We start from the raw sequence: 15,430 nt of genomic DNA, 5'->3' as shown, positions 1-15,430 counted from the left end.
TCGCTCCTCATAGAGCATCGAAATCTGAGTCTCTGCCGAGCACCACAGCGCTGAAATTCCAAGCCTTCAGATTAGATGGTAGTTGAATCCAACGGTCGCTCCCTTGCTGTGCATCGAAGTTTGATATCTCCGCCTAACACTACAACACCTAACTCCATCTGGCATCGTTGATTTTGTTGTATTATATAATCAGCGGTCGCTACAAGCTTCACTTCACATCACCGTCCGATTGATCTTTCATCTCCCAATCCCACGGCTCAGCGTCGCAGATCATCAAACTCGATGCATTCGCCTACACCCTAGTACCCGAGCCCATCCACCTAACCCAAACACAGTCGAGCCTTCCCTCTCCACCATCTCTCCACAGCGACGCTGTCGCCATCACCACCACCATGTCCGTCTCCATCACCACCACCTCACCCCAAATCACTCCACTATTTTCTCCCCAAATCACTCTACCTATACCCATCATCACTATCACGTTTTACATCAACTAATCTCCTCAATTTCTCATCTCTGCCGACTGAAACCCTAGGTGAGAAATTGAAGATATAAGTTGATGTTAGAGCAGCAATTGGAGCGGGAGATGACTCAGGAAGAGAAATAGAAGGATGGGTCGACGAGATGGAGCGAGAATTTCATCAACAGTAGGTAATTGGCAAAACCTAATTTTACTGACTTTGGGGAAAATTGGGGGAAAACCTAATTTTGTGTAATGGGTATAAATTGGTGTTGGGGGAAGCATTAGAAAGACACTATTTACCTCTCTGGACTAGCCAGTAGAGAATTGCTACAAATTTTATGAACTGAAAATTTTAGTACTTGTATGTTTACAGTTGCATTTTGCTTATGTGTTGTAGTTATTTGATATGCTGCAATTTATGTTTAACTTATCTCATATGATGTATGTTTGTTGCCAAAACATGGTTAGCATGAGCTAATCAGCTTCAGGCCAAGGCTCAGTGAAGCCTTGTGCACTGTCAAGTGTGAATGAGCTAGTTGGTTACTTCCTGTTGCTGTGTTGTGAATGTGTATTTGAGAGAGGCCAATGCTCATAGAGCCTGTGATTGGTTGTACTGTCAAAAGACAGCCAATGCTAGGGGTAGACTAGTGAGCAAGTTGGTGTTCTTTCATTTCTAGTGTATGCTTAGGAATGAACTTAACCTAGACCATGTCACTTGATTAGGATACAAGGTGGATCATATGCCTTGGCTTACCACCACTACTCTTTCAGTCACTTTTAATTTCAGTCCTGTATGCTTGTATCACCTGTTACTTTTCTTGCTTTTTATTTCCCTGCATCTTGTAGCTACTGTGCACTGAAGTCAGTGCACAATCCTGCCTCTTGCCCTTGGCTGCCAAGCCTTGGTTGTTTGTTGCCTTTCTTAACTGCTTCTGTATTGCTTTACCCTGCTTTGGTTCTTAGCCTGCTTCTCTATTGCTTTACCTTGTGTTCTTATTTCTCTGCCTGAAACCTTGCCTGCCCTTAGCTCATTACACACCTTAGCTAGGAAAACTTCTTATATGCTCCTCTCCCTGTGGACAAACCCCTACTCATCATTATATTATAAATCTTGACCTTGTATACTTGCAAGTGTATTGTGTGCATTTAGAATTCACACCAATTCATGTTCCTCTAAATTAGGTTCATATTCAACATCATTTACATGAATGGGACTAGACACTTCATTAGGGAGAACATACATTTCCTCATGAATTTCCTCCTTTTGTAGGTGAAGCAAAATCTGATTTAAATATGCCTGAATTCGTGATGTAGATCTAGCAAAGTTTTGCTCACCGAGTCTGAAAGCTTCTGTGGTGGAGTCTAAATTCATGGGAGTACAAAATTCTTCATGTTCAAATTGTGGTGAATGGTACATGTGTGCATCGTCATTAGGGTTTATAAAAGATTGATCGCAACCCTCAAAGGATTGATTATGGTCCCAATGACTACCAGCCTCACAATTTGTGGGCATTTCATAATTTGGATTTTCATGGGATTCTCTAAATTGCCCATAATCATGCAAAATATAACAATATTTATCCGGGTGGTCTAAACCACCACATAAGGTACATGCATAGATTTCAGGTCGTCTATGTGAACTAGATGCTACAGATTTCTCATGTGTTTGCATTTCTAAAGCAGTGATCCGAGCCTCTAACTGATTCACAAGTGACGAATGTGTGAGTTGGATATTGTCTAGATGTTCATTTTCACTCAATGGTGGATGATACATGTGTGAATAGTCATTAAAGTTTGCATATTGCGTTTCATGACCTACAGAAGGTCCATAATAATAATCCCTATAACTATTGACATCATGGTTTGTGGGAGGCTCATAAGGTGAACCTTGCCCGTAAGATTCTATAATAGATTTATTCCTAGTGGCAGACCAAAATCCAGACATGTTATGTTTACCAAACAATCACACAATTCAGAAAGAGAAATAAGGCCCACACTTTTCAGTTATGGGTTTCAAAAATTTGGTTTTTAGGCTTTAAAGGTAAAGCCTATTTGGGATTTTTGGTTAAAAAGAGGGAGAAAAATTTTGGTTTTTGAATGGGAGAAAACTTTTGGTTTTAATTGGGAGATAAAAAGAAAAATTTGGTTTTTAATATTGGGAGAAAAACTTTGGTTTTAAAATTGGGAGCAAGCCCACATTGGTGGAGCAAGAATTTGGTTTTGAGTTGGGAGAAAAATTTGGTTTTGTTGTTAGGAGCAAGCCCACATTGGTGGGAGGATTGTGCATCCCGAAAGGAAGTTTTGAACAGGCCCAGTTGGTATTTTAACAGGTCCCAAAGCATAGCCCAGTAGTCTTCAGGAGGCCCAACAGGTTATTTGGAAAGTGAGGAGCCCAACAGGAGTTTTTGAAATTGGAAAACTTGATAGATTTTCAAAGATTTTAAGCCCACTGTTCTCAAAGTTCCAAAGTTGATGTCTTGAGTACAAGGCCCAGTTAATGTTCAAAGTTATAAGCCCACAGTCCAATTAAAATTACAAGCCCAAAAGTCCAAAAACACAATCCCACTGTTGGGTTTAAAATAATATTACAAGCCCAGAAAAAAATATAAACCCAACAGACAATAAAGAAGGCCCAGCTGGGCTTTGCTTATGGGTTCAGGCTTACTTGTCTTTGGAGGGAAGCCCAGTTGGGCTTTTATCCCTTTTTTGTTGCACAAGCCCAGTTGGGCTTTGATCTCAATCTTTACAGCACAGCCTAGCAGCAGAACTAGCTAGCCCACTTCTTCTTAGCTCTTCCAACAGCAGCCCAGTAACAGCTTGTAAAACCAAACCCAATAAACTGGGTTGTATGCTTTGGTTGATGTAGCAGCAACTCACAGTTCACAAGCTCCTGCTCCTTTCCCTTTTCTCCCAGCCTTGGCAGCAGCAATGTTGCAGGCCTGTTCAGCAGCAACTCAACATCAGCAAGAGCCACAACAGCACCAGCAGCAGCCGGGCTACACAACACTCAGCAGCAGCAGCTGGCAGCAGTAACAGGCAGCAGCACAAGCTTCTTCCTCAGCAGAACCACAGGTACCTAGTGGCTCAAAGAAGCTTGTCAGAACCTTCACATAGGGAAGTTCAGTTGTGTGTAGGAAAAAGAAACAAGCAAAATTACACTAAGATGCTTACAAAGCTACAGAAAACTACTACACTAAGATGCTTATCAGAAAAGTTACAGCTACTACGTGGGTTTAAGCTACATATGCTATGCAAGATATGCAAGTTACACTAAGATGCAGTTACACAGCAAAAACTATCTAAGAACTAGCTCAGAAAAGCAATGAAGATGAACAAGCTAAGATGAACATGTTAATGCAAAACAATATGCAGACAAGTTAGTATGCAGAACAGCAAAGATGATGCAAGTAAGATGAATATGCAAGAATCAGGAACAACACTTAGTTAAAAGATGCAAGAATAGCACTAAGATAAAAGATGCAAGAATAACACTAAGCTAAAAGATGCAAAGAACAAGACAGCAAGCGAGATTACACTAAATGCACAACAAGTAAGAAGAACAACAAGTATGCTTACACTAAATGCACAACAAGTGAGCTAAATGCTTACAGAACTAAGTTATGCCAAGTGGGACTAAGATGCACAGAAAGATGCAGGAACTAAGATGCACAGGAACTAAGATACGGGGACTAAGATGCACAACAAAACTACACAGCTATAATAGAAATTATCCCAGAAAACAGTTAGGACAACAGTTCAACTACACAGCAGCCAAGTCCCCGGCAGCGGCGCCAAAAACTTGGTGTGGTTTTAAAAGAACCTACAACTTAGACCTGCAAGTATACAGGATCAGTTGTAGTGAGAGAGGTAAGAAGGGGTTTGTCCTCATGGACTTGGTGTGTGTAGTTGAATATAGGCTTTTTCTTAAGTGATTTCAGAGAATTTTGGGCAGTGATTGAAAGCAAAAAGCACAGCAGTGCAAAGCAGTGTGTAAAGGAGCAAAGATAAGACAGTGGAAGCAATGTGCAATGTTTAATAAACAAGAGCATGAATGAACTAAGGGTGTACACAGTGAGAATGAGGGAACTAAGGTTTTCGAATCCACCATTAACTCAACTATATATTCAACTGATTATGCTATTCTTGTCCTTTTAACAGATAAGGTAGAGGTGTCAAGTATATTACTTACCTAAGGTGTTTCACCAATGGATGATTCAATCACAACTAAAATATCAATCCCGAGCACTAACTGTCTAATTAAGCACAACTAGTCAAGGGATTAACAATACTCTCTAAAGCATGAGCTGCAGCATAATCAACACAGTTTTATCCTGACTACAATGGATACATGGTATACACTGTGAAAGCAAAGAATTGACGTACTAAGAGTGAAACTGTCCTAACAGTTTAAGCATTCAAGAGCAACACAAACAACATAAATAACATAGTACAAAGCTATGGTTTCATCTCAACCTTAGCTTAGTGAACTAAAACGTGATCAAATTATACTACTGGATGAAACAGATGAAATAGTAAAATTACAGAACACTAAGAGCTTGGTGCTCCGGCTAGCCCGGGCATACCCACACATACACAATACCATGTTCTATTTATACCCAAAATTAGGGTTCTTAACAGTTTCCCCCAAAATTCCCAAATTAGGGTTTACATTGAAAATTAAAATTAAAGATCACCGGTCTCTGCTTTTGTTGTCTCCCCCTCGACCAATGTCTTGTCTTCATTCTCTTCTACTCCTCCTGCTCCAATTGTCTCTTATGATGCTCTAATTGTTCCCTAACTCGAGTTGTTTTGTTCACCCCAAACCTAGGGTTCAGTGGTTGTGAGATGAGTAAAAGAACTAGGCTAGGGAGATGGTGGAGATGTTTGGAATGATTTGATGGAGATGGTGGCAGTGAACATCGGGGTCTGGTGGTGGCAGGATATGGTGGTGAAGGAGTTGCAGGTCTATTGGTCGGGGAAGAAGGAGAAATTTGGGAAGAAGAGGAGAAGTCGATGGTTTTGGGAGAAGATATTTGGTGCTAGGGTGTTGAGCGGGTGTAGCAAATTCGATGTCCAGCGAAGATGATACGTTGGATGATCACATCTGGATTGAATCGAACGACTAAGATGGAACAACATTGCAGCGACCATTGGATGCGTGATACAACAATTCTGACGGCTTAGATTGGAGTTAGGTACTATGATGTTTGACAGGAGCTTCAAGATTTGATGCTCGGTGATGAGGCGAACGTTGGATGATGTGATGGATCCAATCTGACGACTCTCATGGAAATGGATATGGATATTGGAAATGGATTTGGGTAAGGGTTTTGGTCCTTGGGTATGCCAAGACCATATCTTCTTTAAGGACAATTCTTCCTCTTCAAGCCCACTTATAATTGATCCGGCTCTTGCAAACATCAATCTTCGCTGCCTTTCTGCGGGAGTCTTTGCCGTTTCTTTGCTCTTTTCGCTCCGTGAGTTAACCAGGCTTTATTTAGTACCTAAAAATGCAAAATTAATTGAGAAAAGTATTTATTCTTGAAAACAACGAAAACACAGAATATGGGATAAAATGGAGCGTTAGTGCACAAATGATGAGTTAAATGCCAATAAAAAGGTGCAAATATATACAATATTTGGCACTCATCAACTAACAGCATGCTAAACATGCCAAAACGAGCATGTTAGGTGCACATGCCAAACGGGCATGCCAAGTACACATGTAACAAGCCGTGCGGATTTAGGAAACCCTAATTAAGGCGCCATACCGCAGCCACTCGTGAAAATATTTGCTCATGTGACTGTTTCTACATGGTGTCCTGCCTATGGCTCCTCTAACATGACTCTGACACCGTTTGTATAAAATTTCATGCCACAGCCACCTACCGCATGATGCATGCTATATGCGCTAATTAGGGTTTCGGCATGCCAAACCCTAATTTAGGTAAAGTTGCTACGCCAATCAATCCAGATAATATTCCACAAAGCATTGGGATTCATGTGGCCACTGAAACTGATGTTGCACACCACATTGGAGTCTAACACCAATGTACCAAAATCGAGTGACCATGGCAACGCCAGGCGCTACTTGCACCATCGCGCCGCTGGCATGCACAGTCTATGCCAGCAATCCCACCGTGCCACTGGCATGCACGAACTATGACAGCCATGCCGCAGAGCCACTGGCATGCGCTAAAGGCGCCACTGTACCATTATCATCCGCCAATAAGATGTGACCATAATCAATGTCTACCCTTCCTCATTTTAGGCGACCAATCGAGATGAGCCTAAATCTAGTGGCCATGGCTACGCCAGACGCCACTTGCACCTCTGTGCCACTGACATGCATGAACTATGTCAGCCATGCCGCAGTGCCACTGGCATATGCTAAAAAAGCCATTATGCCATTGCCAGGCATCAACATGGTGTGGCCATAATCGATGGCTACCCTTCCTCGCGAGACATAATCTCGGTCGTCCAAGTTCGCTACCGAGCTGACAGGCCTGTGGCAGGTTTTGGGCGACCAGCCAAGATGAGCCTAATAGCATCACATGTTATTTTCCTACGACAAGTCTCTTGACTTTGACTTGCCACACGTAGCAAACTGCTACATGTTTTCCACGAAAACGCTCGAGACATCAAACATGTCACAAACTGGGGGATACTCATCAGGGTATTGGTCTGGCGGTTTACAGTGTGCGTCCTGCAATACGCCCGTTACAAGAAAGTGTCATGAAGCGGGACGGTTAATGGTGGAAAGAAGTAAAAGGTGTAAATGGATCCACTTCCTTCATCATGGAAGCACGGTTTCTGGCGGTCACACACTCTTCCATCACTCAAACGTTCTCACTTCCTACAAGACGAGGGTACGTTTTATTATGGCTTGTATAAATAGGTTTCACCTATTTCCACAAAAAAACAAGTTTTTGGTCAGAGAACAACACAGTTTCCAAAAATCACAAAAGAACTGATAGCTTTCATTCTGCACGCCAGTTCCACTTTCTGATACAAGTCATAAAACAGCCACACCTTCAGAATTAATCATTCTGGTCTCAACACTTTCTTCGCTTCCCTCCCTAAGACTAACCTTTCTCCTTCACTTTGTGCCCGAAGCAAACCTGGAACATCCATTTCTTAGTTTAGGCCAGGATTGTACAGATTGATCTCTCGAATCAAAAGTACTCAGGTGCAGTGCATTGTTTAGAGTTTAGATTTGTTTCTCATCCATACACCCAAAATTACCAAAACCAGCAGAAACAGTTTTCACCCACAAACAAGGAGGAGAATTGATATGTAGTTCACACTACAAATACATATGGTTTACGTGTTTTACGGATCATTATGTAAGGGGGAGTGGTTTTCGTGTTGAGACGAAGTATTGACTAAGGGGGAGTGATACATATCACGATAGTATTGTTGTCGAAGTTGTGATATGAGAACTTTGATGTTGCTGTGTAATAATACTATGACATTGTATAACAATGATTAAGAGCTTTTGTTTTCTCATTGTTATGGCTACGGAACTTCAACAACGATGATACTAAACTTACAACCTTTGGAATCATTGGAGTACTTGGAAGTGACGAAGATTTCAAGTAATGTTGAAGCACCAAGGAGATCAAGCATGTGGAGGTGAAGCTACAAAGTTTTATCTATTTTGTAATCCATATGTATTGATAGTTTTTCCACTAAAATTGAAAAAGGGGGAGATTGTTAGAGCATTGCTCGGTCAAACTCGCATGCGTTGCTATCTCAAGCATGTTTTTCAATGTTAGTGATCAAAACTATATGTCTTGATTTCTAGTTTACTTATGAATAAGTCTCAGTCTAGGATAGTCAAGTGTAGTTGAGCTCCAGACTCCATGGCGATCATCTTGCAAAGACGAAGAACTACTCGAGGAATAAGTAAAACTTCATCCGACTAAAAGGTATGTGGAGACTTGAACTTATCTATCACTCAAAAGTCTATTCTATCTCCTACTCTTGAGACAAAGTCGTATAAGTATGATAGTTTTCATAAATACATATTTGCTATTTCGAGTCGAGTTTACTCGCCTATCTTTTTCTCGAAATGTGTGTTGGTAAGCTTTCGCTTTGACCATTTTCATCTTTACCCATGACACAAGTCATGATGACGTTTCAATCTTGAAAATAACTTTGATGATGATTGTCGTGAATAACGGTCGTTATAACATTATAGAAGAATGTTTCAATGATTGAAATGTAGAGTTGAGATTACCATCTATGGATATAAGCATATATAGTGTGTTCGCACATTTGTGTATAAATCCATGTGCCAGAAACCAAGTGTGTGCATATGTGTGCATGCGGTATTGGTGGAGGAGACAGGTTGAGTACGCGTACCCGTACGCGTACTCACTGAAGTTTTCATACCGGAAATTTCTGCTGGAGTTTGTAAGTTTGCAAACTAGTAAACCAGTCACCTTAGGTACGCGTACCCGTACGCGTACTCACAGAAGTTTTCGAACCGAGAATTTCTGCTGAGTTTGTAAACTCAAATCCGGTAGCTAAGGTACGCGTACTCAAGCTGGTGATATCTCAAATCGGTAGTTCATGAACTTAAACAATAAATTATAAGGATTGCAATCTTTGCAAACCGTGGCTATATTGTTTATGAATTGATTCAAGTGGATCAAACCGATTTTGTTTCAATTGTGTCTATGAATAAAGACCTAAGCAATTGAACAACTCTTGAACTAGTTCTTATGAGTCGTTTGAACTAGTTATGAGAAAGATGAATACGGTTAATATGAAAGTACTCATACGGCTAACCATTGGCTAACTATTTGTGAACCAACTAAGTGTACACGTTTAGGTACGGTTACTCAAACCTAAATGAATACATTTCATTTGTGCGTGACAAGCTAAGTTTCGATCTAACGGTTGAGAGATATTAGCTTGGTTGAATCAGGATTTTCATCTAACGGTGAATATTGAATGCTTTGTTACCAAGGTAACTTAGATTGCAAACCCTGATTTGAAAATTATATAAATGAGACATCTAGCATCTGGAAAAACTAATCGCCACACCTCCCGTGTGATACTAGTTGGTTTGCTAGAGTCCATTATCCTTTAATCGTAGGTTTCTTCTCAAGACCCTGTCGGTTTACGACTAAAAGAATTCATTGGTATTGTGAAGCCAGTCGAAGCTAGTTTTCTTATAGTTGAGCGATCTGATCTTGCCATTTCTATCGTACGAGCTCAATTGTATAATTGGTTTGAGATTATATCTCCGATAGGGCAAGATAAAAAGAAATCACAAACATCTTCGTCTCATCGTTTGTGATTCTGCAATATCTTCTTTCGCTGCGTCGATTAAGATTATTGTGAGGTGATTGATAATACTAGGATGTTCTTCAGGAATATAAGTCTGGGTTATCAGTTAGTTCTTGTTCACCTTGATTTATCAAAAGACGGAACAAAAACTCTTGGGTATTTCTGTGGGAGACAGATTTATTCAATTCTGTAGACGTTTTTGTGTGAGACACATTTGTCTATCAAGTCTTCGACTTTGGGTCGTAGCAACTCTTAGTTTTGGGTGAGATCAACTAAGGGAATCAAGTGTGTAGTATCTTGCTGGGATCAGAGACGTAAGGAGCGCAACTGTACCTTGAATCAGTGTGAGATTTATTAGGGTTCAACTACAGTCCAGACCGAAGTTAGTTTGTAGTAGGATAGTGTTTGTAGCGGCTTAATACAATGTGGTGTTCAATCTGGACTAGGTCCCGGGGTTTTTCTGCATTTGCGGTTTCCTCGTTAACAAAATTTCTGGTGTATGTGTTATTTTTATTCCGCATTATATTTTGTTATACAATTGAAATATCACAGGCTGTGCGTTGTATCGATCAATTGTGAAATCCAACCTTTGGTTGTTGATTGTAGGTTGATTGATCCTTGGATATTGATCTTTGGTACCATCCAAGTTATTATCCTTGTATTTGATAAAGACTCGCAGGTTTCTATTTGCTTGAGTAAAGATCAAATCAAGAGATTGAGATATTAACTCCTCGATATACTTTTCTCTAGATTTAGTGTGACTCTCTAGTTGATTCTCTAGAAAGTATATTGGAGTTAGTCCATACAGATTGCTAATCGAAACATTGGGTGAGGTTGTTAGACCCCCGCATTTTCAGTTTGTACCCCGACAAAAATGTCTTCAGTTTCATGTATATTTCCTGAGTTTTACATTTAACCAGAAGCATGTAACCATCTGAGTTAGTTGGATCCCGTGGATGGGAGTTCTGGGCACCCCTCACTGTTTAAACTAACCCAGTGATTTATATGCACGCGTATGCATATGGGGTGCAAGGATAGCGCATCTGAATCTATGTCAGAAGGTTGCATGTTTGGATCACGTCAGGTTCACTGTTTGGCTTAAACTGAGTGTTCGAATCATGTCAGGTTCATTGTCCTGCTTTAACTGAAATTAGATACTGGAGTTTGGAGTTGGGACAAATTTAAAAAATTTGGTTATATCGAGTTATAATAATATTCTCAAAATATACAGTAAGGCGTATATGTAATTGGAAGAGGAAACAAGGTATTTTTCGTCATCAGTCGATTCTTTTGAAAATACTAAAATAGCTCTACCAGGTATTAAACTACTTTGTTCCTATATTTGGCAAGTCTTGAGTTGTTATTACAACCAACAATTATGTTGTTTTGGAAAGTTGGAAAGTTTTAGAGTGTTTGGCATTTTTTGTACTTCTAAAGATAAGAAATTAGACTGTCCAGGCATACTGGTTGTTTTGTCCCATCTTACAGTATCTTTATGTATGTGAAATTTTATTAATCTTAACCTTTTTGTGTAGACCAGATAAACTACCTTTATGGTTTCTTCACCCATGGTAACAAATTTTACTATCATTATTAGAGATATCACTAAGTAGGGTGAAGGTTTTCTGCAATTGGTACAATTTAAGTGGTAATGAGGGAAAGTTGTTATACTTAAGCCTTTTTTTCTATATTATACTCTATAATACAAAACATAAGGGGTTTTTGAGCTTTGGACGGTCGAATAACATTTTGAGAGACAAACGTTGCATTCGACCATCTCAGTCTCATCTTTAGCGAAAGACATCTCACGGATGCAAGAGTTGTGACCTATAATCATTACGAATATACATTAATTGGGTTTTGTCATAATTAGGATCATAAATAAATATTAAGTTCAATTAAAAAAATGATTAAGACTTTTGGCTTTAATTATGTCATTATTCTATTTTTTCATCGTATTCTCCATCTACAAATAATAAATAAATAAATAACCAAATAATTTCTCAATTAAATCCATAAAATTAAATGAAAACTAAGTCATTCTCCGGCCACTGAAGGATTGTGCATAAAAAACCAATTATGGAGCAAATCCATGATAACGAGTTTTTTTTTTTATTAAATCATGCATCAAAAAGAAAAATATTTTACAAATCACTTATAAATAACAAAATCCTATAGCATACCTAGAAACAAAGAAACAAATCAAAGCGCAAAATTGTTTGTAAATGACCTTGGTGATATGAAGAATTTGGTGCAAAGAATCACAACCAACATTTACATTCCTATGAATCAAACCCTTCAATTAATACACATGTACAAAGGACCATAGTTACATAACGAGTTTTACATGTTTTCTCCTCGACCACGTACTCACCACAAATTTGATATATGAAATCACTAAATCGCTCTTCCCCAAAAAATTAGTAGATATGAGATGGAAAATCAAAGAATAAATTTAAATCCGTTCAGTTTATCTGCATTACTTGAGAATTTGAAGGGTTTCACTAACTTATCTGAAGTGAGAACCAAAGACGTAGCTGAGATCGATGAATAGTTGAGGAAAGTTATTAGTTCTGAGAAATTCAGTATTTTTAGAAAACAAAAAAATATATACTCGCATATATTTTGGGCTGAAATATCGTATTTATATTAATACCTTATGTGCAGACCTTTTATTTCCTATTTTTTCACATTTTTATTTTAGAATGATAGGGAATGCAGAATGATAGGTAATTGTATATACATGTACAGACCATCCCAATTAATCCTAAAAAATATCATAAAATATTAATACGAAATGTGTGAGATTCAGCCTCACCAGATTTTGAGGATATATTAGGGGCGAACTATATTTTCACTAGAAGCAATAATTAAATTAGATAAACTCTTTTTTTTTTCTTAATCTTTTTATCAAACATTAACACCATATTATATGTAATTTAGTTAGGTTCAGGGTTCATCATGATAGAAGATAAATGTTACAACATGTAGCATTACGACACATGTTATTTATAGTAATTTTAATAATAAATAGATTTAAAAATCAATCTAATTGTATTTTAATAATTAGATTCAACAGTTATTGTTGTAATAAATGAAAAAAATAGACATGCCATCTAAAATAACATAAACTTGATGGCTAAACTTTTTTCAATCGGTTGGGATTCATTGGTCAGCGGAGCAAAAATGTCGTGGTCAAATTCTAAATTACCGACTCCCAGTTTTACGAGATTATCATTCACAACAAATGCTTGGTGAATATGTTTGAAAAGGAGAGGTGTCAAGTACACCACCAACTTTTTTCGTAGAACCTTATAAAACATCATACAAAATTAAACAATTAAGTTTAGATGATATTGTTATGACTTGTGAGAAAAACACTTTTATGTTGTGCGCTGTTATGTTGTTCTCGGACAAAGTATCCTACTAAAAATGCAGTCAGATTAGAACTTTGATAAAATCTAAATAATACAAATCTATTGTACCTACTCAAGTCGGTCAAGGAGAAATGCATTGGTGTTAAAAAAGACTCAGATGGTATCACAAGTTTATTGAACACATATTTTTTTATTTATTTTTTACTTTTTCATTAACTGCAAATACTAGCCAAGCTTCGTAACCTGCAAGTTTTTGTGGAAAAACGACCTTCAATCCGTTCGGTCATATATAAATAATGAAATTAATGAGATAAAAATAAGTTTCGGTTGAAATGTTCTATGTTTATTACTGGACGATTGAAAGTAATCTTTTGGGGACAGAAATTTTCATTTGTATCAGTCTCTATAAATAGTCTTGAAAATTTTGATTTTAATTTTCTAATTATACTTTTTTTTTTTCAAACTTTACTTATTTTAGACCATTTTTGTCTAAAAATTTCTTTAATTGAAAAGATTCTAGTAGTATTTTTTTCCTAATTTATTTTGGAAAAAATAGTATTTTTTTTGAAGGATCTTTGAAAACATCGTATAAAATCAAACAATTATGCTTTGCCTAGTATTATTAGGGCTTTTGAAAAAACACTCCTGTTAGAGATTTTTTTTTTGCTCATCTAGCAAAATTATTATAATTTAAATAATAAATGGATTTTAAAATCAACCAAATTGTATTTGGTGAATTATTAGATTCAACTGTTGTAATTGTAGTAAATGAGAAAATTAGACATGCCATCTAAAATAATATAAACTTGATGGCCAAATTTTTGTGATTCATTGGTCAGGTGAACAAAAATGTTGTGGTGCGATTTTAAACTCGTTTTGAAAACAAAGTTACTCTGAGATTCGAAAACGAAATTCGATAATTACTCTGTGATTTCAGACGGACTAAAATCCATAGTTGACGACATTTGGTCAGAGCGAGGCTTTTATTTTGTCTTGTGTTTTTTTTCTCTTTTCTTTTTTCATAGTTGCTGATTTCCGCTCTCTAACAACCTTTAGGTCAAGTCCTCTTCCTTTTGACATTCTCTTGACTCACATCTGTCTAATAATATTTTTTATTGATTTATTTGGGGAAAAAATAGTGTTTTTTTAGGATCTTTGAGTACATCATATGAAATCAAACAGTTATGCTTTGTCTGGTATTATTATGACTTTTGGGAAAACACTCGTATTAGAGAAATATTTTTTGCTCTAGCAAAATTATTATAATTTAAATAATAAATGGATTTAAAAATCAATCAATTTGTATTTGGTGAATTATTAGATTCAACTGTTGTAGTTGTAGTAAATGAGAAAATTAGACATGCCATCTAAAATAATATAAACTTGATGCCCAAATTTTTGGGATTCATTGGTCAGGTGAACAAAAATGTCGTGGTGAGATTACAAACTCGTTTTGAAAACGAAGTTACTCCGAAATTCGAAGACAAAATCCGATAATTAATCTGTGATTCCAGACGGACTGAAATCCATAGTTGACGACATTTGGTTAGAGCGAGGCTTTTGTTTTGTCTTGTCTTGTGTTTTTTTCTTTTCTTTTTTTCATTGTTGCTGATTTCCGCTCTCTAGCAACCTTTAGGTCAAGTTCTCATCCTTTTGACCTTCTCTTGACTCACAACTGTCTAATAGTATTTTTTACCGACTTATTTCGGGAAAAAATAGTGTTTTTGTAGGATCTTTGAGCACATCACATGAAATCAAACAGTTATGCTTTGCCTGCTATTATTACGACTTTTGAAAAAAAAATACTCCTACTTCGTGCGTAGTTGTTTTGTACGATGAGAAAAAAATTGCTCATCTGGTAAATTATTATAATTTAAATAATAAGTGGATTTAAAAATCAATCAAATTGTATTTGGTGAATTATTAGATTCAACTGTTGTAATTGTAGTAAATGAAAAAATTAGGCATGCCATCTAAAATAATATAAACTTGATGGCCAATTTTTTTCTATGGGTTGGGATTCATTGGTCAAGTGAACAAAAATATCGTGGTGCGATTTTAAACTCGTATTGAGATAATTACTCTGTGATTTCACCGAAAATCTCTCAGAAGCAAAATTATTCCAGATCAAGTCCGATTGAAATCCATAGTTGACGACATTTGGTGGAGCGATGTATTTTTTCTTTTATTTTCCGTTGTGTGTTTATTTTATTTTATTTTCTTTTCTTTTTTCATAGTTGAAGCTGATTTCTAGAGGTGTAAATTGGGCCGTGCCAACACGAGCACATCC

The sequence above is a fragment of the Papaver somniferum genome, chromosome 7 (assembly GCF_003573695.1).
Source record: "Papaver somniferum cultivar HN1 chromosome 7, ASM357369v1, whole genome shotgun sequence".
NCBI classification, from domain to species: Eukaryota; Viridiplantae; Streptophyta; class Magnoliopsida; order Ranunculales; family Papaveraceae; genus Papaver; species Papaver somniferum.
Note: the sequence above shows the minus strand (reverse complement) of the source record.